Below are 25,450 nucleotides of genomic sequence, written 5' to 3'. Positions count from 1 at the left end.
GAACAGGTGGCAGTAAAGGGAGCATGGTTTTATGTTCAGCTGTACAACTATGTGAATAAATGAATCACTGATAGAATCAAGCAGAGGTATTTGATTTGCAGGATGATTTATGCAAGCCACGTGCATATTCCATACAGTGACATAAGATGTGTCCTGTCAATGTTATAGATCAATAAATGTTGTTGGATGTGACAGAGCATTCTTTTTAAAGCAGAAATTATGGGATGCATGCTGACAGCCAGTTAGAAATGAGTAGCACTATTATTATCATTAATTTTATTGTGTCTTTTTGTGAAATTACAGAAATATTTTAAGTAACAGTTGTTGCTTGACAGTTCTGAATTTCGATGAGGAAAGGTCCTGTCTGTTGTCTTTTGGGGTGTGTTTTCATTGGCAGTGTAAAGTGCAGTTTGTACAAGCATTACGAGTACTGTATACAAGTACTGAATATAGGTAGCCACGATAGCACACAGCTCAGTATACATGAAGAACCACGGTATGTGCACGTGTTCCTTAGGTAGGTTAGATGTTCTCTTAAATTAATCATAACTTTTTATATCTGAGTTGTCAAGTATTGCTTTTCAAGAAAATAAGTGACTTGTGTTATGTGGTGTAAGGAAATCAATTATCATTTTAGGTCAATCTAAAATGTAATTATTATACTGCTGAATTATATACAGCCTGAATTATAATATGGGGAAAACAATGCTGTTTGTCTAGTGACAAAAGTTGTAATGTGGAATGCAACTGGGGTGTTTGGTTCTTATGGGTGATAACCCTGCCTAAAGAGTTGCCATATTGAGTTTGTCCCATAAAAAAATCAAACAGGTATCTGTCTAAATGTTGTATTTTAATAATAATTTTTAATCCTTACTCCATCTGCAAACGTCTGTACTCTTGTACATCTGTAATTTAATTTTGGTGTAGTCATATGACATGGATGTTTCTAATGTTGGCTTTGAGAAGTGATTATTCAGTTACTGTAGCCTGTGCAAATGGTATAGCTGTTTTTTCAGCTGGAAATGGCTCAACAGCATTGCTTAATAAGGTTTGTGGGGGATAACAATGACTTGGCTCTCTGTTTTGTGTTTTAACATTTTCAAATAATTGGAGCAGATGCTGGAGACATTACACTGTGTAATACCTGATGCATTCTTCAATCAGCCTGGTGATACCTAGAAAAAATTTAAATATATGTATATATAAGAGGGATCCAAGAAAGGAAAACAAATACCTTTTAACAGGTGCTACTCAGTAACAGTAAGAGTGATTGTAGTCTGATTGCCATACCTGACTTGTAGGCTGCTAAGAAGTGTCTAGGCTGCTGCTGACAGCATTAAAAACAATTACAATTGCCCTAGTTAGTAATATATTATTTTGCAGATATTAATAAATCGCTTTTGCAGCTTCAGAATGTGTACAGGTGTTTGTTTATAAAGTTTTAGATACTCCTTGCAAAATGAGGAGTCTGGTATGAGTTTATTGCAACTTAGTAAAGTTCAAAGTTTAACATAAAAAACGGTATTAGTGTGCTTTCAAAAACCTTTGGGTTCAACAGTGAGGTTTATGCAGTGAAATCATTGCTCATAGGTGGAAAAACTGACTTATAAAATATTTGCAAAGCTGATGCATTCAAATTAGCCCAATTAGCCCAACTATCATAGAATCAGTGACTTTTTTTGATTGCTTCCCGTAACATTGCTGTAAAAATTCATCTGTTTTATCAGGGTTAACTATTTTAATAGTCTTGATAAAGTTTATATTTATGAATGGTAAGGTCTTACAGGCAAATTATTTGCAGATTCTGAAACACGCTTGCCTTCTTTGGATTAAAAGACCTATTCTTTTGTTAGATTTTGCCACTGCTGACTGTAAAATAAAGCGATGCTTTTATTGTCCTCTATTACTCTCTCAGTACCTGATCTGGGACAGTTTTTAAAATTTTAGGTGTACAAGAGTATGCTTTTAGTATATTTTCTGCTGAATTGGGCTTGTATTTTGAGCTCATTTTTCTCATACAGTGCAGTTGGTGCAATTTATATTGCTGAGTTTGAAGTCTGCAAAATGGTTTTTCAGTTTCCTGGCTACTTTTGAGCTCCTGTTGGCAGAATGTATTTTCTAAAATGGAGGCACTAGATTTGTTAAGATATGGGTGCTCTTTAGGTTGATTTAAGATATACTTGATCCATAGCATTCTAAAAACTTCAACAAAAGTAGTGAGAGAGGTTTCATAAGGCGTGTATGGCCCTGTTTTAGTAATTAGAATGATTATTGTATTGAAAAGTTACTTGCCTTTCCGCACTCAGACTCTTCAAACTGATTTTGTAGATGATTGTTGGGTTTGGACACCATAAAAATAACTCCTAGTAACTGAAGATTTTCCTTTCCTCCTATCTAGTGAAATTTGACCAGTGCCATTGCTCCGCTGTAAAGAAAATAGACTTGTAAAGTTATATGTCATCCAACCTTACTGCAGTGACATCATAATTGTGTTGTAATTCCATATATAAAATCACTGATGCTAGGCTAATAAATTTGCATCTGATACGGAAACTACCCAAGCTTGTTCTTTTTTTAAAAGGATCACTCTTAAAATCTTGATTTGTTAAGAGTGTTTAATAGAATGTTTTGTTGTGATCAGAAGAACTGGAGGTTTTGTCATGCATCTTAAGTCACAAACATAACCTTTTTCTTTTTTTAATTCACCTAACAAATGCTTAGCTGCTTTTATGATGTGTGTATATGTTTTTTAATAAGCTAAATACTAAACTAACTTTTAAAAATTGCTTCTAATTTTTGAGTTGTTTAAAAGAAATTCTGGATAAGTCATGCATGTTCTGGAGGAGTTGCTGATTACATCAAGTAGAAGGTTTTGTATCACCTGAAGTTTCCATGAAACCCTTAGCCTCCCTAAGTGCTTAGCACAGGCTGCACTTGCCCAGACTAAAGCAATGCAATTTGCAGTAATATGTGGAAGACTTTTCACTTACTGAATAGCTTTTTTACTTGCATCGTTCAGTTTCCTGTTCCAGTGCTGTGCTGTTGCCTAAGTATTAATACCGTCTTGACATACTTTACCTTATCTTTTTAAAATGACTGACAAGAACAGAATCATAATTCAACGTGCAACCCGAGCAGGAATCATAACACAGATTTAGTTTGTGGTTTAAATCTGACACTGCTGGCAGGGTTTTTAGTCAATAGAGCACCTATTTCTTTAACATGAAATGATCAGGAAATTATAAATGTTCTACATGACTTCCTCAGTATGAAAATTTACTCAGTAAATAATAAAATTAGCAAGTCTTGAAATGACAGTGAATTTCAGGCATCTGCTTTTTCCATATCTGGCTTTAATTTAGGTTCTATGGAACATTTTTTGTTTTTTAATACAAGTTGGATATTTATGTACAGCTTCAGCAAAAGACTCTGATGACATGCTTAGCTTTGAAGGCCAATAGGAGCTGTGGGAAACTCCCACATGAGCACTTAAACCTTGTTTCCACTGGATACGGTTCACTTTGGGAGCTGCCCAAGCTCATGTAAAAAATTGCACTTCTGTTTTCCAGAAAATTTACTCCTAACCTAAACTTCTTAAATTGACACTTGTTCAATGTGTAGTTCAGTTTAATAGCTGGGCTTAAAATAGAGAAAGTCTATGCATTTCTTGAATTAGTAATCAGAAACCGGAGGCGTTGATTTGGAGACACAACAACAACCAGTGACTTCCAGTTCAGAAATTGTCTGTGCTGCCCAGTGATGGTTACGTGTCACAGTGCATCTCTAAAAGCAGTTGGTTTGCTTGCCACGTATGCCACGCTTAACCCTGCGAAGTGTGTTGGGCTTTGCGGGTGTGGAGAGCTTATAGCTTTCCTGATATGCAATCAGCTGTGTGTTAAAGATGAGTTTTTACTGATGCGGCACACTTGGGAGGTGCAAACTGACACATTAGTAAAACCCAGAGTCAAGATTATTCCATAGTTGTGGAAGAACCATTCCCATTGGTAAGATTTTCTAAGAAGTTTACTTTTTTTAAGGGTACTCATTTTATTGTTGCCCTTTTTCTTCAGAAAGAGCTGCCACTGTTCTTCAAGGCCCAATTAAGCAAAGTAACCAGGCTTACCCTCACTTAACATGTGTCGGTGCTCTTCAAATCCCTGAGAGCGAAGCCTCTAGTGAACGGTATTGATCGAAGGAGTGGCCATAGTGGTGAAGTGAAATTTTTGCATGAATTCACTGTAGTACGTGTAGTTGAATTCCTATACAAGATTTCTTCAGCTCTATCCATTTTCAGAAGTACAGAAACTGAATTTCTCTGTGTTCTTTTAAGACCCAAGTATAAATATACTTTCTTACTTTGGGTTTTAATTCCTTAATTACCCGGATGCTTTAGGAAGCTTTATTAGACTTTTCTGCTTTCATCAGGATGAAAGAAAATGATAAAATACATAAAAGAAATGCATTTTTTACTTTTATGACTGTTTAAGACACAAGAAGTGGTAGAACTCTCAGTCTAAGAAGATCACAGAGAGAATGTTGCAAAAATTCAAATCCCGGCCAGAGTTCATATTTCTGAATATGATTCTGCAGGTGAGATGCTGGTGCCAGCAGAGGAATTTTACTTCAGTAATTTTGTACTTCAAGGGGTTTTTGTCTCTTAGGATGTGATCCAGAGTATCTGTAGTTTCTGTCAGTTCTTGTAGTCAGTGAATGAACCCTGTTTGGTATTTGCAAAATCCCCTTGTTGTGCTGGTTTACTGTATCTCAGATAATGGTGATTAGAACTCTTATCCTATAGAAGGGTAGGATTAATGAAAAAAAAAAAAAAAGAAAAGTTATGCTAGTAAAATACTTAGAGCTTTTTGAATAGGAGAAAATGTAGAAAACCCTTTCTTATTCTGATTCTGCACTTAATTTGCAGTTTGTGCCTGACCATATTTTTCAGCCTTTTCTTGGGGAGCAGGGCTTAGTTGTATAATAGGCAGCTAGTATTAAAGTGATCTTTGTGCTTATCCAAATTTGGAAGAAAATCCTGAATTTGCAGTGTGCTTTGCTATTAAAAATATCCTGCTTGTTTCTGATTCTGCATTATATTATGCAACGTATTTGATGCTGAAACAATAACATATAAATCACAAAAAAAACCCCAACAAAACAGAAAAACCCGATTTTATAATAGTAATTTCTGTAATTTAACAATTTTTTTCTGTTAGCCAAGCAGTATTCAGAGTTGAATTTTACATGATGTTACAAAAATTTCCTACAGAAAACACTACTAATGGGTAGACCAGAATTAATATTTGAGACTTTTCTGTGTCTGTGAGCTTTTTTGTTTTCCTTCATGTTTTTAATCTGGTGCGTTTCAGGAGAAATTTACTTTGACAGATTCAGGCCTGCCCTGGGATCTCTTTCTTAAGAGATTAAGAGATTAATCTGTTTTCTTTCAGGAGGTGGGCTGTTTTTTTCATTTTGAGTTTTCTCATGATGTCAATTAGTGTCATCATTTTTCTTCATTCATCAAACAATATTTCCCAGATCTTCTAATAATAGTAATTTTTTTCTGAAAAAAAAATATCTGTTGAACACAGTCCAGATGAGAAACAAAGTCTCAGTTATGGTAGATTTGAAAATGTATGTACATTTCCAATGCATGTTTGTTGTTATGCTTTGCTATTTTGTGCTTTACATAGACTTAGTAAGTTCAAAATAAATTAAGAATAAATTCAGTAAATTTACATAATGCTCTGCTGAATCTATGGTATTTCTGCTGTTGAAATTTTGCCAAGGAGAAGTAATTGTTACATTAACACAAAATGGTTCAAACTGACTTATATAGCCTTTGAACAAACCCAGGGTTGGTCTTTATGCTGATAACTTATGCTACTCTTTGAAGAATTCAGAAATACATGAAGTGTTTCCTCTATTTGGTACCAAAACATAATCTCCTTGTCTTTCCCCAGATAACTTTACTAATAGTTTCAATTATTATTACTAACCATAATACTAATCAAATGCGCTTCCTAGGACTCACATCAGCAACCCATGTGCACAAACACTCAGGTTTCGTGATATATTTGGGTAAGGATGGATTTGTCTCTTCAGGACGGGGAGGGCCCTGTGCAGTCACTTTACGTGGTGAAGCCAAGGGAAAGGACAAGTGATTGTAGGCTGGTGCAGAATGGAAAGATTTCTTTGCGCGTACAGTGCCACGGGAGTGCTTCAAGGAAGATCTCAAGGCTGAGAGCCTGCCAGTCTTCTGAGCTGGGAGTCTTGCAAGACCAGAGCTTGGAGTGTTATAGTTACAAATCTATTTTCATCAGTCAGTGCTCGTTAATGTGTGAATTCCTAAGAGAGATTTTAAAATTGAGGGCAACTACAGAAACAGTACCCATATCACTTCAAATGTATAAATCTATGTTGTCATGAACTTCGCATGTGACCTTGTCCGAAGTACATGAAACAACTTGTAAGTGCTGGCATCCTTCAGTAAAAGGTGCTACTGATTAGCTGCATAGATTGATAGATTTATTAAAATTGTATAGTTACTAGTTAAATAAGCTCTGCCAGTTCAATTGTAAGAATTAATACTTCAGGGCAGACATAGAGGAAATGGTGACAATTCAGTGTAAAGAACTTTTATTTTAATTTAAGTTGCTGTGATATCAAGCCATCTTTTTTGTCTGAAATTTATAAAATTTAGAGAAAATTTAGACTAAACTCACTGAAAGGAATGGACTAATGGCATTTGGGTTAAGAACTGGTGGTTGGGTTTTTTTTCATTTTTTCATGAATTAAACTGTGAATTGCTGTCATAGTACCAAAACATTGATAAAAGTTTAAATCTATCTCTATATAAAATTTCACAGTAAATCTTGTGTAGCTATAAAATGGAAAGTACTGCTATGAATAAACTTACAACCTCATCAGTTTTTACACGAGGGTAAAAGCTATGCAACAAATAGCTGTAAAAAAAATTAGCCTTAGTACTATAGCACCTTTCCAGGTGCTATGAATCTGCAGTGGTATTAATATTTAGTCTGTGTTCTTCATAACACTTGGGCAGCTTTTGTGTGTTGGCTTGTGTACATAATAATACAGGATGGTTTGTGTGTTGGAAGAAGGGTTCGCCGGAGTCAAGAAGACGCTCAATATGAGTTATGCATCTTGCTCAACTTTAGTTTCTAACACTACTTATATAGAACCGATACACATGCACATTCGTAAAGCAGAAATAGAATTGGTTAGTAGTCTCTAAACACACGCGGTTCTCACGCCCCTAATTATCATGACTAAAATAAGCATTCTATCCATGTAGCTAGTTGTGTTGCTGTGCTTCAGCCTTGTAGTTTGTTACTCCCTATTTTCCCGTACCGGTCCCTATCTTTCTTGGCCCTGCACCTGCTTTCCCAGCAGCTGTAGCTTGTTACAGCCACGGCCTGTTGGCACAACGTAATTACTTGGTCTCGGGATTCAAGAATAGCTCAAGGCTACCTTTCTTGTTACCTTCAGCACAGCAACTTCAGTACAATTCTGATTACAGGCCTGTTCTGATACCAGGCCTGGATTGTGCAGATCTTCAGAGATTCTAAGGCCGTGCTTCTGCAGCCATTCTTCTACAATTTGTGCTCTTTATTAGCAGTATTGATCAGCGGAGGTTAGTACTGTTCAATATCAGACATTCTCTACCAAGAGGGTTCGAAGTGTCTGTGCCTTCTGACATGTCCTCTTCTAGCAATAACGGCGCCTTAAGTACACTTGCAGAGGTACGCTAGTTTTCTTTTTTTATGAATTATTTTAATTGTCCTTACTAGATCAGGGGTATCTGGACTGATGAAATAATGTTTCCATTTATGCCATGACAATAGATGATATTAAATGGTACTTTAATTAAGATTTTAGAATATTTTAGTTGGTGATGAACAATTTTAAAGTGGACTGCTATGCTGATGCTATAAACTCTGGAAAACTGATTTCTTGATGTCTTTAGAAATGAGTCATGCCTCTAAGAGACTTAGTACATTTCATTACATTTTTCACTGTTGTCTTCCATAAGGCAGAAGCCGTACCCCCCAGTTTTCACATGATCCATCACAATGAGTTAACATTAATATGATGGAACAGGTTCAATATTCTGACATAATTTTTTTGCCAGTGTTTGACATTACAAGGTGAAGAAGTTACAAATGACTTCTGTAACTGAAATGGCTAATCTAGCAAATAGTAACTTGATACTTCTAACACATCTCGACAATCTAGGCATACCCTGCTATGCCACTGAGGACTTCAGGGATTTGAAGTTGGTGAAGGTTTCATAAAAATTATTAACGACACTTAAGCAGTTAGTGAGAAAGCAGGGATGACCCAAATATCAGATGGGGTAGGGGAGGACTGAAAAAGACTGGTTTCTTGGAGCAGGAGATAGGGCCTGAAGCATGTGCAAATGCAGCACAACACTATCACCATGTAAAATGTTCCCTATCCCTCCTGGGTTTTTTGCTGCTTTGAACAGTAAGCGTATTCTTCCCTGTGTAACAGAGGTGAAACTGTTTCTCCAGGAGCATTCCCACACTTCTGATACGTGACTGAGGCAGAAGGGCTGCACATCTCTATCACATAATACCTTGGTGTAATTTTGCGTGTTTCTGTTTCACTTGCCTTGTATATAGGTAAGGAAGTACTGTCTTGAGTGGTTTGGCATCTCCATCAGCAGGCCTAAACACAAGATCTACTAATCCAGGCACAAAATGTGTAATCCTATATAGTCTAAAGGTAAAGTGATCAAAGGAGTTAAAAAAAATCAACTAGGTTGCCTGTGGAGATAGAATTTTGCAAAGTGCTTTTCCTCCTTCTCCTTAATCATTATCCAGAGTTTTAAGGTAAGGGAATGCTGAACAACCATGCCTGAAAACTGTTACGGAATCACTGGTTATGAACATGAATTTCCTATAAATTCTGGCTTAATTTTCTAGGAGGCTCGCACCTTGAAATTCATGGGGAGTTACATACTGAGATCCTAAAATCTTTCTTCATAATTGGATCCAAATGTTTTTGGCTTGTAGTCTGTTCTCTCCTTGTAGTCTATTTCCACTTCTCTCTGTCTAGAAGAGGACTAGTACTTTAAACACCATGTGTTTGAGAGAGGTATTTGTTACTTAGCTAGTAAGAGCCACTGATAATTTGTAATATATTTAATACTCAATCTTCTGATCTGAGTTAAAAAGGTAAAATTACTTCTTCATGTTTTCAGCTATGTACTTCAGCAGTCATATTGCAGCAGTCTGTTGCTAAGAAGTTAAAATGAGTGCTGCTCATGACTTATATTTAATACAGGATCAAAATTTATAGTAGGGGAAAAAGTATAAAAATGTGGTAACAGACAGTAACAGTAAGAATAATAGTATGCAGATCTACCTCTTAGAGTCTCACTCTTTCATTACTACTTGTATACAGAAGATATATGTAGAAGTGGTCATAAATACATATTGTTATTTGTTATTTCTCAGTAGTATTCTACAGATTTTGCATTTATACTATCCTAATGTTGAGCTGTCCAGCTGCCTTGATATAGGAAATGCTTTACACATTTTAGTTTTGTTCTATTTAGATGTTCACTCAAACCTACCTTCCCATTACCTGCCTTTGTTACCCCTCTGCATCTGTCTGAAAGGGATGGGTGGAATGACCTTTGAACAGTGTTGCTGGCAAATCCTCATATCCTTGTCATGTTAAGTCAAGATACCATATATTTCTCTTTCACATACCCTGAGAATATGCTATTTTTTATGGATTCAGGATTTCCATTGCTCCAAGGCTTTGGGCACCAGGAAGCTGCTGGAAGTGTGCAGAAGGTACTGAACCTAGTCCTTCCATGTCCTGTTTGCAGATTCAGGTAGTCACCAATTCCTGACAGTGCCTGCTTTGCAGGGTGAATAAGCAAGACCTGAATGTAATCCTGATAAGGCTTATCAAAATTAAATGCCACTGAAGTCACATTGTTTAGTGAAGACAGTAAGGATAACATATAGATAAAAATAAAATCCCTTTCAGAGTACTCCGTGTCTCATGGTAATTAGGTTAAAAAAATCCCTGGAGTAAACTTTTGGGAAATAACTTTCTGCAATTTTGGTAATCTGCACTGATTAGAGGTTCATTTTATGTTTCTGTCATAAAAAAGTAGTTGTTTAACTGTGATGTGGATCTGATTTTCTCTGTAACTGCAGTGCTAACTATTGGTATGTGATAAAACAAAAGGAGAAATATCAAGTGATTATGATCTTGGTTTTGTAGAATGGATGTTTTAATGTATCCTTCTGCTTTCAGCTTCTATGTCTGATGCTCCAAATACTGGTGTTACTGAAACAGAGCATTTTTATGCCCACAAATAAAAAAGTAATGAGACATAAGCTTCTTAAAATTCCAGTTGTTTAAAGGGCAGGGAAAGTTAAGGCAGATTAATGGTGAACCTTTCTGCCCCCAGAATTCAAGTTTTCTGAATCTTCTTGCACTTCCCCTTGGTGGGAATAGAGTTATGAAATTGCTGTCCCTGTCCCTTTTTACACAAGGTGTACCAAAAAGTTCCCAGCTCTGCTTTGCATTTGAGACCCAGCCAAATGCTGTGTCTATATGCGGAACACCTTAAAATGACCAAGTCATGTTAAAAATTACTGTGTCTTGGAACTCTTTTTTTCTGCTAACCTAACTCTTGACACCTTGACATAAGGAAGCCCAGAAGAACTGTATCAGTTTGAGTAGGTACGGGAAAAACAAATGTTCATAATTCCTGAAGTAACCTCAGAAAACTGTATGTATCTTAAGAATGCAGTCTCTCTACCGGAATTCTGGTGAAGACAGGATAGTCAGTGAGCAAGAAACTGGTTTGTGAATTAACACTTAAAATACTGAGATGGAGCAAGTGCATTTGTGGAGACAAAACGATGATACTCTTGGAGCAGGGCTTTCAGCATCCTTTCGTTCCCTTCCCAGGACGCTTTTTCTTTGCTCTTGCTGTAATCAGTTTTCCTTCCTTGTGGGATTTGGGATTAGATAGGTGGTGAAGCCAACAGTTTAATTTTCCAAAACAGGTAGCTAGTTTTGCAGAGGCTTTATGAAAACAAAACAGTTTTTTGGGTTAGGCCACAATTTCAAACAAGGTGTATCATTACTAAACAATTGTTTGGTAAATTAGGATTAATCTGCATTCCTTTTTTTTTTTTTTTTGGGGGGGGGGGGAGGGGAGTGATTATCTTCTAGAATTTCGAACTATATTGACTCCTTCTCTAAAGGACAAATCTCCAGTAAAGAAGGGAGAAGTGAAATAATTTAGGAATTAAATCTCTTCCATTCCAATATATTTTGTTACAGTGAATAATGAATAGACTGTTCAAGATGCATTCTATTATTCTCATGTGAAGAATAAGAAATTACACAACACAGACAAACATGCTGATAAACTTTGTTTTATAATTAAGAACATAAATAAATATGCATCTTAGTGCAAGCGAACAGTTGGGGAGTATATGGGCCCCTGTAGATCATTCAAGTAAAAAGAGAAAAAACGTTTGCTGCTGGACAAATTACTACCAGATGCAGATTTCAATAAACACATACTGTTGTAGCCTTGCCCAAAGGTGCTATGAATTTCTTGAGGCAAGTCTGCCTCTGCATTTACTGAACTGTTGAACATTTGGATGTTAATTGGGTTACTGTATTATGTATGAGTGCATGCCATCCCCCCAGTTTTTAGTGTACTCTGTTCATCTTGTAGACCATTAAATGTTGTCTGCAGGACTATTTAATTGTTAACCATGTTTGCATTCTTCTGATAATGTGTATTTCCGCTGAAAATGCCTCTCAAACTTCTCTTAAGGCATTCCTGTTAGTTGTGTAGGGGAGCTTGTGCTGTCAATTGTCACATATACCAAGTGCATTCGTATTTTATTACTGTCAACATGTAATTTTGACTACAAGACCTTTCTGTACAAACAGTAGTAGCTTTTTTTCCAACTTTGTAAACTACTGATTTTCCTGTAAATATAGGTGGAGTAAGTGGTAATAAATGAAGTGGGTCACAATGGGATGAGTTGTTGAAAGAACATGCATACTTAACACAGCTTCTCTTTAATGCCAGTGATTGCTGATTCACATTCACATAACAATCAGAGAAAATTAAGCATTCACTAATTTTAATAACAAAACATCAATACTCCTGTGTGGAACTCTGATATAGAAAACCCTTTGTAAACTACTTCTCAACTTACATTTCTTTATGTACTATGGAATAATTTTACCAGCATAATTGTTTACAGATTTACATCCATATTGCTACTAAAATGCAAATATTGTTGACTAAAGTTGACACTAATTTTGCAGAGACTTATAAAACAGGCAAATTTCAATAGGTTTTAAAATTAGAACTAACCTACTTCGTATGGCCTGAATTTTCTGTTTGAGTCTGAGTATTTTCCTGGTGTTTAGACTTTAACGAACATCTCTACAAAGTTCTGATCTTTCCTTTGCCTTGCTCTAGTTCAGGTTCTCCTGAAGTTTCCTTTTTACAGCATCTTTTCTTGAACACATTATAACTTGGCTTCTGGCTGAAATCTGCTATGCACCATACTTGTTTTTATGGAATTGGCTGGACTCCTGGAGAGACCACCTGATAGCTTGAGAGTGATAAAAATTAATGACCAATTTCATAGTTAAAACCCAGATTTGGTTCCAAGATTAGCCAGCCTATTTGTGCCTGGAAAGATAAGGACTGGTTATCTTGTCACTTCAGTGACTACTCTTAGTTGATTTAAGGGCAAACGGGTAGAAAGTCATCTCTTTGTAAATGAATATTGCATCTGACCTCATGAAGAGACATCAAAAAAAGTCTATAGTGTTACGCATACAAAAAAAAAATTCGCCCAAAGAAAAAAAGGTTTTATTTTTAAGTTTGAAGAACAAAAAATTAAAAAAAAAAAAAGGTTTACCAAGAGTTTCTGTTTTCTTGGTCTCTCAACCTTTAAAAACCTTATTTTAGGTATTAATTAACGTGCTTCAGGTTACTGATGAGTTGTTGCATTCTCTGGGTGTTGAGACTAGACATCTCTAGGTCCTGAAACTATACTTCACATGTAATACTTAATGAAGCAAGAGCAGCTTGTGAGTTGCTGAGTTTATTTCATTTTCATGTACAGAAAAACTTTTGTCATCCTACAGGTGTGATGATGATTTTGAAACTCCTTTAACTGCTACACTGCAATCTTAAAATAATGCAGTTTTACTGGATAAATATGAATGGCTTTGATAAAGGGAAAATAGTAGACTTTGAAATCTAACAACATACTTTAAAAAAAGTTAGGTTGAGTCGCAAGCCTTGTTACGAAGTGAAAATATGGCTAAAACGTGAGTAATAATATATATGAAGCAAATATTACTAGTTTTGTCTTTAACTTTCTCAACTCATTCATATTTTGTCACTAACAAATACAAGTCATTAGAGCTGGTTGGTAATTTTTATGCTTTTTGAGAGCATGAAAAATGAAAATCAGATTTTGCATGTAGTCATTGGGTTTTAACAGAAAATGGTTACCTGTATGAGACTTCAGATTTGATGAACAAGTAGCCCAGAGGGGTTGTGAACTCTCCATCCTTACAGATATTCAGATGCAGTCTGGATGTGGTCCAGTGTGCTGTAGGTGACCCTGCTCGAGTAGGGGGGGTGGACAAGGTGCCCTTCGGAGGTCCCTTCTAACTCAGTCAGTCTGTGATGCTGCGAGTTGCCTGTCTTTAGTTTCACAGAGCCAAGTGTCTGCTCTTTAAATAAATACAGCAATCAAAATAAGCAGGTATGCCAGGTTCCAGAGATTTGCAAGGAACGATTGTGATTAACTCTGAAGAATGGAACTGGAGAAATCACTTCTGAAGTCACAGGGAGAGGGCGAGCACACTGGTCTGGTCCAGCAGCGGGTGTGTATGTGCCCAGTTAAGGAAAGCCTGAGAACAAGTCGGGGGATCTGAGAGATTCTTACAAGGTAAAAGAAATAAAACTGTGATTCTGTAATGCATGAAAAGAAAACTAAATCAGACTCAGATAATTTTCATAAAATAAGTTTATTAAAAACAGTCCTTAACTTAGCTATGAAAGACCTTTTCCAAATACTCAGCTCTCCCTGTCAGCACTGTGCTTGGTTGACGCACTGTGTACCAGTGTTACACTGAAATCTCTGGGTGTGAAGGTATACGTGCAGATGTTATATCATTATTGGAGTGTAAAATGTTGCAAAATGATTGTTTAATGGCACATGAGTCTTTTATAGCAAATTAAGACAAGAAGTTAATTGACTCTATTCTAGTTAAAACACAGAAGTAAACACGATAAACCTAGTCCATTTGGCTTGAACTTAAAACATTAACATTATAGAAGTAAATTTGGAGAAATTTTCTGTATGTGCAAGCGCATTAGTACTTTGTCATCTTAAAAGATGGATTCTGTTTAAGTACTTGCCATATGTGAAATAAATTCCTCTAATTTTGAAGTACTGACTCAGGTCCACCTGACAATGAATTTGATCCCCTGCAAGTTAAGTGTGAAATTACGTAGGTTAATCGATAAATAAAAATACATAGTTAAGGAAAAGATACAAACAGTGGTTTAGATGGAGATAACTACTAATGCTTATTTATTTCGTTATACCTAAAGTAGGATGGAAAGTCACAGAAATAGAGAAGGGATGCAAGTAAACCTGTAAAGAATTAGGTAACTACTTTGCAACTTCTCAAGGGGATAGGGGTTAAGAGATAGGGTTTTAAAAGTGTTTATGTTGTTGAAAAGTTTATTTATCTAGTGTCTGCTGAGACAGTGTGCCAACAACAGCAAACCCAAAATGCAAGTTAAAAAGAAAAAGAGAAAATTACTACTGGAAGAGAATATGAAGGCATAATAAAGCTATTTAAAATTATTACAGTGCAACAGCTGGTTTTGCTAATGTTTCTTGCTTATTTTAAAAAAAAATCATCTAAGTTCTAATTCCCTTTGTCTTTTCACTTTGAGTAACTGTAGTAATGTGAAGTTTGCTATCCTATGACTCATTCTTCCCACAAATACTATTTCTTTGAATAGCCCTTGTAAAAACATGCACTTCATATTAGTTGTCTTAGTTGGCAATTGTGTAGACTTTTTTCTTCCTGGGTGAGTGATTTATGTGTGCTAATCTCTGATGTGCCTCTGCCACACATGCTGCATACCAAAATACTGCCCTGTACTGCCCTGTACTGCTGTACCTGTGATTACTGTGCTCGCATTTTTGAAAGAATGAAGAGTTGGATGGTAGAGTATATCAATCACTGAAACTAGTTTAATCTCTTTTTCCACAGACAGTAGTCTTATATCTAATAAATTCTGATTTACGTGTTTTCAGGGACAGACAGTCGTGAAATTGAGGCTTGATTTTAATTCTTAGTAGAATTGAAAAAAGGTAATGGACAAAGAAGAGCAAATGCAAAATAAGACATTATTTCCAGCCTCCAAAAGAAGCCTCTTTGCATGAGTTTGGCTCACTAGAAGAAATACTAAAAAGAATTGTGGAAGCTGAGTGACTGAGCTTCATTCAGCTCAAGAGCATCTGTTGTTGCTTTCATATGTGAATGACTGCTGGGCGGTCTATTTTAACTTCGACATTATAGGCAGCCATGGCAGTATTCTAAAGAACAGCCATGGCTGTAGGCTTTCTTGCTCCCTTCACAATACTTCACATTTTCTCCGATGGCACAATGGAACAGGCAAGCTCCTATGAGGGAATTCTATACTGAATTATATATACTCTGTGAGTTTGTCCAACTGTGCTAGCATGCATTCATGACAGCAGCACGCGTGGATATTGATATGGTCATCATCCTCTCAGCTGTCTTTGGTTCCCCAAAGAGAAGGGGGGATTAGCTGGGGGACAGCCTTTGGATTGAGTCCAAACTGTAAAACACAAGCTTGTGTTTTCAGATGGGTAGTGAAATGCTTTAAACACTGCTTTTCTTGGAATTACGGGGTTTGTGTTGGTTGGGGCTACTTTTTGGCTATTTCTGCTTTCTGGATTTCATCTAGAGTTTAAGAATTTGGATCAAATTGTTTAATGTATTTAATATGCAATTTAATCTTGTTTAATGTGTGTTTAATATGTAGGTTTATGCTTGTAAATTACATTTAGATTACTCAACAAAGTAAAATCTTGGTTGTAGCTGAGCTGTGTTGATCAAGGAGTTGATTGTGAATTTTCATTTTATACAGTGGAAATTGAAATGGTTTTGGGAGGTATGGGAAAAAGAGGTAAGACTTGCTGATAAATATATTTTTAGTTAAATGGAGGCATAAAGGTTGTAAACAATTTTTCTCCTAAGTGAGGTTAAACTCAAGCAAGATGGGTCATAACATAACTACTTTTTATAGTGTAGCATTAGTGACATCCTTATCTCATAAGTAATAGCTAGTGGAGGGTGCTGCATTAATTTTCAGGAAAGTACTAGAAAAAGGCTAGTGTATTTGGAAAACTGCTAGGATCTCTCACTTGTGAAAGAAAAAAAAATGTTTTCATAAATAAATTTCTAAATTGTGAATTGTGATCTCTCAGTCTTTGGCTTTCAAAGGAGAATGATGTTCCCAGCTCTAGCATAAAATCTGCTATCCTTCATTCTGATTGTAAGGTCGGATTTTCTTTACTCTCTTCTGTTTAAAAGCAAAAGGAAGGGACTCGTGGCAGAGAAAATTGCTAATAGGATAGAATGCCTGGTTGGAAAGGTTATTTTATTGTGAAGAGCTGAGGTAATAAAGCCAATAATCGGAAATGTTTGATTCCAGTATCAAAACCAGCTTTACAGTCTTGATCTTTGATGTGCTTTTTAAAAATTTGGGGGGAGGGGGGCTCTGATTAGCGTATCTGTTTCAGGAAGGGTATCAAGAGAACTCATTTCCTGTGTAAATATGGCATCTGATTAATACTTCAGGCATGCAAGAGAGCTATACTATTAAGTCTGTTGTTACTATAGTGAGATGCTATTACAGACATCACAAGACTTGTTATACAAGGAAACATGATGACTTTGGATTAAAGAAGTTGCCAAAGGCTTGAAGGATTTATAGGTGCTGCTGCTTTGAGTTACACCTAACTTCATTATTTTGTTGAAAACATTTAGATCTAGAATTAATGAAGCATAATAAATGCTGATGAAATGAATCAGCAGGTTTGACAGCTTTTAACTGACACTGAGCGAATGATTGATTTTATTGTAGTGGTATTTGTCTCAAAATTGCTAGATAATTTACAGAAAGTATTCAATTGCGCATTTGCACAGAGAAATGAAACTAATGTTCTTTATAACTGGAGTGACATGCATGAGAATTGACATGATCAAGACATCAATTTAAGCATATTTCTGAAGTGACTTATTGTTTGTATGCAAGTGAGAGAGGGAGTGGTCTGTTGTGTTTGTGGAGGAGGTGTCTATGGTCTGGGTCTTGGAGAGACAAAAAGGGTGAGAGCGGTCAGTATCTCCAAAGATGTGAGGAAGCACAAGGATGAATGAGAGCAGTGGCAGCGCAGTGGTCCTGTGTGTCTGAGCAAGACAAGAATTAACATCCGAAGTCTAAGCTGTGCTGCCCTGGAGGCAAGGGGGTTGACAACTGTTGGCAGTTTGAAAGGGGTTTGGAGCTTGTTGAAATGCTAGGTAGGCTGAGCACGTTAGTTGTAAGTGTTCTGAGTTTGAGAGGGGCATAGAGGGTTTGGAAGAACCAAGATTGCTAGCTGCAGGCAAAGAGGAAGCGGGGGAGTGGGGAATGGGGCTTTGAAACAAAGGACTTGAATTTGGCTTTTTTCTGCAGCATCTCCAAAATTTAGTCACAGTTAGTGTAATTAGATGGGATGATGAAATACAAATCCGTAACAGTGCTGTGGTGTGCTGGGCTATTGGAAGGTCTCTTCTTTATGTGAATTAAAAGTTCAGTGAATGCATATCATGTCAATGTGATCATTCCATTAATCTCAGCTGTATAAAATTGGCTACATTTTAACATTGCTTCATTAACCCAGCTCAGAGACTAGTGTGACATCCAGTAACTTTTTCTAGACAGCTGCATTCTCTTCCATTATAAGAAGTCTGTAGTACTACAAAAATATTTCAGGATTATTATTATTATTTTAGCAGCTGGTTAATTACAAATTTATTTATTGGGTTGTTAGAGTTGGCTGAGCAGTCTTGCTCTTCTTACCACGATGTAGAATTAGTGTTATATGAGTGTTAGTAAATCTGAATGAGAAATTAGCAATAACCAATGATGAAAGGCTTTGAAGTTTTGAATTAGTCTTAGAACATTTATTTCTTACAAGCAATACTATTAAAAAAAATACATAATGGCAGAAATTGTTCTTGAGTTTCATTTGACTCTCCCTCTGTAACGTGACTCAGGCGACTCCATCCCTTTTGCCTTTGACGTATAGCAATCCAGTGTGGGTGAAATCTAGTGTGAGATTGGATTTCAGTAAATTGGAGAAGTTCTTTCCCAGTCTTTTTAACTTTGAATTTGGGACCAAATGACATCAAAAGCTGGAATAGGGTCCTCAACTAACTATCCCATGGTCAGGTGTTGCAGGTTTTTTTCTCTTCAGTTAGCATCTGATTACTGAATTAAGCTCTCAACACTAATAAATCATTCCCCTGCAGAATAAAACCTACAGTTTTTTCATACATGTTGTCTTTTGTACCTTTTGAAGTATAGCTGTTACAGCTGTGGAGTGAATCCCTGGGTAGATACAGCAGAGAGGGAGTGAAAAAAGAATCCAGGTGCATATTGTATAGTTTCTTAGGGTGACATGCTTAACATATGCCAGAATATTTGAAAATGATGTATTAACTCCTGTTAACAGTATGCTATTTGGGTTATTTTTTTAGTGTAATGAAAGGTCGAGTGTGGTTTCTGTCAGAACCTGCCCAAATGCCTGGTTTTTTCAGAAGTCTAATAGACTATGCGGTGTAATACATTTGAGATGTACCAGTGCAGAGTGTGTATTTATACTCCCAGTAACTGTGAGTAGGTAGGGAAGCGTAGAGGAGGATCGTTCAGAACTGCATGAGCGCTGGTTGAAAAACAAAGCAACCCACCTGACAAGCTTGAACACTTTGTGTTGGAATTGCATGTGCCTTACCATTTAGAGGGTGAAGGAGTGCCTGCAAAGCCAGCTGTGTGGAAAGTGTTTTCTGGTCTGAAGTGTTGCACACTGACTTGCAAAACCTGCGTTCCAAATTGCATCGGTGTATATTAACTTCTAATTTCTTGTTCCATGCTATATGGGACCTCATAGAATCAAAAACTTAACATGCTAGCAGTCCGTTCATTCTGTGTGTCTTCAGCAGTGATGGAGGACAGCACAGAAGAATTGAAATGATCTCCTTACCAGTATTATATGTTAGTGGCAACTAGGAAAAATCTGTTAGTCCACAAAAAAACCAACAGCTGGAATTTATCTTGTCATATAAGCTTTCAGCTAATTTTTCTCACTGTATCCCACCCAAAGGTATTTTAAAAACTGTTTGGATGAAGACAGCTCTTATTCTCTCCCTTTTGCTTATATTGACATAGTCACAGATGTTGTTACTATGCAAACCACTATTATTATTTTTTTCTCTTAAATACTTCCCTGGTTTCCCTTTTGCTGTGACAATTTATTCATTGTTGGGAGATGGAACGATTTCATTCATGGGCCACAAATGTTTTCTTTTAAGTATTCAAAATGTCTCATCCTTCTATTGTGTTTTTCCAGTTTACTATAAAATGCCTCAGTCCTATTCCAATATAGTTTTGTTTAAACCTTCCGTTCCCAGTATTTTTAAAATTTTCCTCAGTATTGCTTTAGTTTTCCAACATGTATCATCACTGTCATTTTAGTGATGAAATTCTGCTGGCTCATTTGCTTACTGCAGTCCGATCTGTAGTTTACTTTGTGTTCAGCTGTAATGTAACAGTTTTTCTCTAATTTCCTATCATCCCTCATTTCTCTATTTGATTCACACCTGCTTGCATTAGCTTTGAATATCTACTTTGTATCATCTGTTATGTTTGATTTCAAGTGTGCGTCTGCATGATTTGAAATAAAAATATTAATCTTGTCAACTTCCAGATTTACAAACTTACTTCATGTTATTTAATTGTAAACTCTCTGAACAAACAGTTCTAGATTCCTGTTATATTATTTTATTATAGTAAGTTGACACAGAAATGCTTCTAAATAATTGCCGTTTCTATCAGAATGCCATAGAAAAATGCTGTTCATAAATGGTTTTCTTGCACTTCTCCTCAGCAGATTGTCATGTTAAAAAAAAATCTAGACTTTCTTCCATCTTTTTCACAATAATCCAAGTAAATAATTAATGTGACGTTTATTCTATTTATGCTTGCAAATGCTTTCATTTTCAACAACTACTTGACAAATTAATTGAATTACATTAGTAGTTACTGTGAAGCTGTTAACTGGTTTGTATTTAAATTTATTTTGGTTTCTATTGAAATACTTAAATTTGTTCTTCACAAAGACCGGTACTTAACATTAGGATCAAGTACTGCATTGGTACTTGGTTTGTTTTCTTTAGTGACTTTCTGTGCGAGATGGCATGGATGCTCTTTTCTGGATTCATCGCACAGTTGCCCTGCCCCAGTGTTTATCTTTTTTTACCTATGAAGTCAGTTTAGCAGTCTGGTTGATTTCCCATTCTTCTTGTACAAACATGCAGCTTCCAATAGCTTTACTCCCCTCAAGCAATAAGAAATTCCCAGTACCTGTTTTTCCTGACTGGTTAGTATCAGGAGTAATTTAACAGTCATTTGGGGGCAATATTCTTCCAGCCCCTTGCCCCTTGTCACAACCGTCCTCACCTGTGGGACAGTTTGTGCCTAGAGTATCGGTCTAACATACATCTGTTGCCAAGTCCTGTTACTTCCTAGATCTCACAATTAAACATCAAAAGTTACTTTTGAAAAACCTAACAGGTATTTAGAGAAAGCTTTCTCACTTTTTTTTTTTTCTCTCTCCTTACCTTCTTCCGGCCCAAGGCTAGTAGTAATATTTGATCTAATGTCATTCCGTGGGTTCCCGAGGAGAGTGAAGGCTATCCACAGAATTATACTTTCTGACTTGGTGCAGAACAACCTCTTGTCTTATTTTTAATGTTCTGTAAGCGTTGTCAGAATTCAATGTCTGCGCCCACTAGCAGTGGGTTCACACATGAGTGGGTCCATCCATTTCTGGGCCATACAGTTTCTGTCAAGGTTTTACATTAATGCTTTCTATACTATTTATTGAAGGTGTTTGGTGTGTTTTCTCTTTTTTTTTTTTTTTTTAAATATTATATGTGTGTTTCCTAAATAATGCTATTATTTCAGCAGGATACCATTAAAAGAGTGGAGGGCAGTTATGGAGTCTTTTTTATTAAAGCTGTTGTCAGCTTCTTAGGTCATATGTTTAGTTCTTTTGTTCCAGGCTGGAGCGTGTTGGCGTTACTAACAATTCCCATGTCCCTTTTCACACACACACACCCAGCCAGAAAGGAGGGAGCCCCTTATCTGACTGACTGTTCATGTGTTCTGCTCAGATCGCTCTACATCTTTGTACATTGACCAGAATCACCGAGTAAGTGAAATACCAGAGAGAAGTTTGTCATTATTGTTCTCACCATTGCCTTCAGCAAATTTTAAGTCTAGTTTTTAATCCCTGGCAATTGAGTATCTCTTCACAGAAAAATACTGAAAGTTCTTGGAATTACAAACATATCAAATCACTCGCCAAATTTTCCCTGGCTGAGCAGTGACAAAAGCTGCCAGTTGATCCGAGTTTTATGTGGTGGGTTTTTTTCTGATGAGAACTACTGTTTGCTCTGAGATCATCAAAACTTACTTCAACTAGTATTCAACATTAGATTTTAATTGTTGTTTCCAGAGTTAGAATGTGAATTCTCAGTTATGGAATGGGGATCAGTTCATAGCTGAAGTTGTTCATCTTGAAATTTTGCAATTAAATTAAATTAAGTCCCAGTATATTAGTAAATTTAGCAGAATGTTCTAATCCTAAATGAAAGTCAGATGTTCTACATGGAAATCGGGAAGTCCAGACAATGGGTATTGTATTTAGGTTACAAGACTTGTGTTCTTTATTTATTATTTTTATTTCCTTTGTTTACATTGCAGGCAAGTCTTTGCTCATTTTAAGGAATAAAACTATTAATATAAAAACATTTTTTTAAAATTTGTATCCAAAAATACTACTTTAAAGTTGTATAAAAAATCAGGTCCTCTGGAAATTCATTGCCCTCATGAATGGACTCCTGGTGAGTGAGGAATTTTTATGACTCCCTTAAAAAACAATTGCAAGCATTCCACAAATAAACAACATATTGATGGGGGGGGGAACGAACATTTTTATGAGTATTTTATAATAATTTGTTCTTCAGTATTTATTTCAGTATGGTATTTTGTAATTTTTAACTTAATTATACTAAGAATTCTCTTGTAGTAGCAGAGAGAGTAGAGCTTTGGAGCATGAGTCAATGCTGTTCCATCTGCTGTGCAGATACAGGACCAAGTATGATATTATTTCATTAATTTCCCTGGATTCTGGAAAAAAGAGCCAGAGTAGTTCAGTTATGTAGGCTAGCTGCTGTCTTTTGACTTCTTTTTGCATTTTGCAATTATTTTGGCAATTTTGATCTTTTTTCCTCAACCAGTTTTTCCTTCTGTATTTTTCATTAATGAATTTCATATGTGATTTTGCTTTGGTTTGTTTTTCTTGCTGCTTTCAGGGCTGTTTGTGACGAATAGTCAACCGTAATAATAGTTAGGTTGGTATTGGCTTTCCCTGCCCTGTGTGTAAACCATTGCAAGCACCAGTGCATACTTTACTGGCATAACAAACCAGTGCACCATTAATGTGACAGCAGCAGCTCTTGTGCAGCAGAAACCTTGATGTGATTGATATAGCAGAAGAGTTTTGTTTGAAAAATTAGGGTTGAGGGGGCATTAACATCATTGGATTGGTCATTGCCCCAAGGAGGTATCAGTTGCATGCCCGTCAAAGCTCTCATTGTTGCTTTTGGGCAAGATTTACTTTCTACTGCTCCATCTGCAAATAATCCAGGAGATCCTGTTATCACCAGAAGTACATATTTTAATTCAGATCATGTTCAGGTGCTGCAATATTTTTGCTGATTTTGATATATGTCAATAATGTTTTGTTAACCCTGAGTGAGCTCACAGGGAAAATTATAACATTTAGAAATGGCAAAACGTTACACAGCGAGTATGAACCTGTTGCCTGGGGTTTCAGACAAACATCTCAGCCTTAGTTTCCACTCTTCTGTCAAACTTGTCTACACCACTGATGTTCTCACAAGTTCTCAACTCCTTCAATCTGTTAGGCAGAACTGAGAACTCCAGAAACACGGCAGTGCTGTGCTGCCCCGGGCGTGCAAGTAGACCTTGTTCTGTGGCTGGGAGCAGGAGCTGCGTTAACAGAGATAACTGAAGTTGCTTTCTGTATCTGCACACGAATAGCAGGAGTATAAAGCGTAAATACGGACAGCAGTGCAGAGCCAAACAGATCAGATTTTGCAGGTTCTTTTTCATTTAAGGAAGACTGGCAGGCTTTCAAAGGTTACTGCTGTCAGAAAACTATAAAATGGAAAAATACAAACCAAAGATACGGTGAGCCTTCTTCCAATTAAAACTATCTTAAGCAAGAGCAAAAAGTCAATCTATGAAAAACCAGATCACTTCTCAGTTCTCCAGAGCAACACAGGGATAGCACCAAGAGTGCAGGAATGACAGGGTATGCTCTGATGCTCCCGGGGCTGAGGAACGGAACAAGGCGGTGTGAGGCAATACTAGACACTGGGATTTGCCCGCTGTCTGTGTTACAAAGATCTTCACAAGGATTCCTTATGTTTTGGTCTGAATCGGTGTTCCTGACTCCTGTCTGTGACAGAGCGATTTGTGTCCTGATTCAGCACTGGTTTGGCCTCCACAGAACGAAAAATGAGCGTAAATGTCAGAGTAAGAATAGGTCGGCGTACAAAGTGGGTTCTTCTTAGGTGTTTTTAGGAGAGTGAAATGTTGCTGGTTTTGTGGAAGTTCAGGCTTGACTCGGCTCTGTGATTTCTTATTCATTAATGGATATTACAGGGGTTTTATTTCATGAGCGTAAAAAGACCTGCAGAAGATAAGAATTTTTTTATTATAGAGGAGCTGAGAAATCCTCTCCTATGCGAATTTTCGCCCTGGTGTTTGTATAAACCTCACAGAAGCAGAAAAAGGGTCATTAAAAACCAAAATCTCTTACTGCTATATTGCTCTATTTAACCACCCCCCCACCCCCACCCCCCCCCCCACCCCCACCCCCCCCGTATTTTTACTTTTTAAGGGATTTAGAAATATGCAACAGTTTACTGGCTATAAATACCCTCGATACCAGATGATACGATCCCAGCTCATCGAGGGTGACGCTGTCAGGAGCCATACAGTGAGCGACCTGTTCGCACCCATCTGGTGACAAATCTGTGACGATGAGCAGGACCTTCACAGTGGGGCTTATGCGAAATAGGAAATCCCACATCCTCTGTTGCTGACTGGGAGATGAGTTGGGGAAAGCCAATATTACAAAGTCACATGTCAGCAGTTCCAAGTGAATTTAAAGGAGAAGACAGCAAACTGAAACTTGGATGTCGTCCGTATTAATAACTCAATACTGAAACTAAGGACCTTTTCAAGTTTCTGTTGCAGCACCTGTAGTTTACTCAGCTGTATCTTAAAACTATGTGTATAATAATCTGAAAAAAATTGTCATTAATTTTGCAAACTCCTTTAAAATTTTATTATTTAACTGTCCAAATATTTCCCCACATAAATGACGTGAAAACAGATTTCTTGCTGCTAAAGTGGTCCGTACTTTTGTCATAACGTGAGTAGATATCACAGAGAAAGGAGCACATTCATATTGTATTTTCCTCAAAGTTCTTCACTATACAAAATGAACATGCAACCTCTGTTTGAAATAATTAGCAGTGGTTTACTGGGGGAATTTTGGTACTTTCATGTTGTACTAGCTTTTGATCAAAATTTCCCTGCATTGCCTTGTTTAATTCTGGCCATCTGGATTAAAAGGTTCTCTTAATCTTAAATACAGATTGTAACTCTTTCTTTTGGAGTGCACTGCCATAAAATTCTGGCAAGTTTCCAGCTTTCTTCATTAAAGCTTTCTTTATTATGGTTTTTTGGCCATTAAATGATTGTTATGCGCAATGGGTACTTGATTATAATTTGCTGAAACTGGGAATCAGTCACAGCAGTTAAAATTAAAAGAGAGCATGTTTATACCTGCTAGGATCTTCTGAGAGCTACTAAGAGTGAGGAAAAACAGTTGAAATACAACAATTTCTGCTA

General features: G+C 36.7%; 1 protein-coding gene across 4 annotated transcripts in view; it reads left to right on the top strand.

The window, feature by feature from the left end:
- The window catches only part of ATG7 (autophagy related 7), a 122,491-nt gene that overhangs the window by 51,322 nt on the left and 45,719 nt on the right, over window positions 1-25,450 (top strand). The window lies entirely within an intron of this gene.

Source organism: Falco naumanni, chromosome 4 (genome assembly GCF_017639655.2).
Source record: "Falco naumanni isolate bFalNau1 chromosome 4, bFalNau1.pat, whole genome shotgun sequence".
Classification (NCBI taxonomy): domain Eukaryota; kingdom Metazoa; phylum Chordata; class Aves; order Falconiformes; family Falconidae; genus Falco; species Falco naumanni.
The sequence above is the reverse complement of the archived record's forward strand: the minus strand, read 5'-3'. Positions and strand labels throughout refer to the sequence as shown.